The following is a 1,195-nucleotide window of genomic DNA, read 5'->3' on the forward strand; positions in this document are numbered from 1 at the left end:
ACCTATTCTCTGATTGTCCTACTTCTGAAGTATGGGGATTATAGCTATGCCCTTTGCAGAAGCTTTCCCCTGCCCATTCCTCTGGCCCATCATGCTTGTCTCTGGAGGTTTCCCAGATAGTCACATTAATGGTGTTTGTGTTTCCAGATGAGGGCTATCCTTCGCATACAGAGGTTTCCTCTGGAAGTCCGGGGCCTTTTACTCTGCCTTCAGGCTTAGATCACATGTTTCTTCTTTCAGGAGGGCTTACCCCCGCCCTTTCTTCCCAAGAAAGATGGGCAGTCAGTCCCTCTCAACTCTCGCATGCCTTTTCCACCTTGAGCCTCTGCCTGATCCTCTTCAACCTTCCCTGACCATCTGCCTGCATATCTCCTCACATTTTGGTCCTGACCACTCACAGCCTGTCACTGTTGCCTGGAGGACCTGTCTCTCTATAGCACAATGATAATAGACATAATATAACCTTTTAACAATGAAGAAGGAACAAGTTAAGGCATAGTCAGCATTTATTGACAACTAAGTGGCCATGTTAAGAAATGAACAAAACTATAGAGGACCTCATTAGTCTGTAGGGGCTTGAAAACAATTTCTAACTCAGTGAAAGAAAACATAAGGCAGCAAATATGGAAGCTTAGATTTTGTTTTCTTCTTTTAAAGGATTTTTTTGTTTTTTATGTATCTGAGTACACTGTAGCTGTCTTCAGATGCATCAGGAGAGTGCATCAGATCTGATTCCAGATGGTTGTGAGCCACCATGTGGTTACTGGTATTTGAACTCAGGACCTTCAGAAGAGCAGTCAGTCCTCTTACCTGCTGAGCCACCTCACCAGCCCAGGCTTAGATTTATTTAAACCTACTTTTTGTTTTGTTTTGTTTTGTTGGTTTTTTTGAGACATGGTTTCTCTGTGTAGCCTTGGCTGTCCTGGAACTCACTCTGTAGACCAGGCTGGCCTCAAACTCAGAAATCCACCTGCCTCTGCCTCCCATGTGCTGTGATTAAAGGCGTGCACCACCACCACCCGGCCTTTAAACCTACTTTTAATAAGGGTTCTCAAATGCTCCAGCTCCAGCAGCACATGATACAGCCACTTCAAAATGGACAAATTAATTAACTGCACCCAAGACCGTGTTCAGTCTGGGTTTATTGAATAATGGTCAAGAGGGAATTAGTGAGAAAAGATGTGAGTCTGTACTT

The sequence above is a fragment of the Mastomys coucha genome, unplaced genomic scaffold (genome assembly GCF_008632895.1).
Source record: "Mastomys coucha isolate ucsf_1 unplaced genomic scaffold, UCSF_Mcou_1 pScaffold21, whole genome shotgun sequence".
Classification (NCBI taxonomy): domain Eukaryota; kingdom Metazoa; phylum Chordata; class Mammalia; order Rodentia; family Muridae; genus Mastomys; species Mastomys coucha.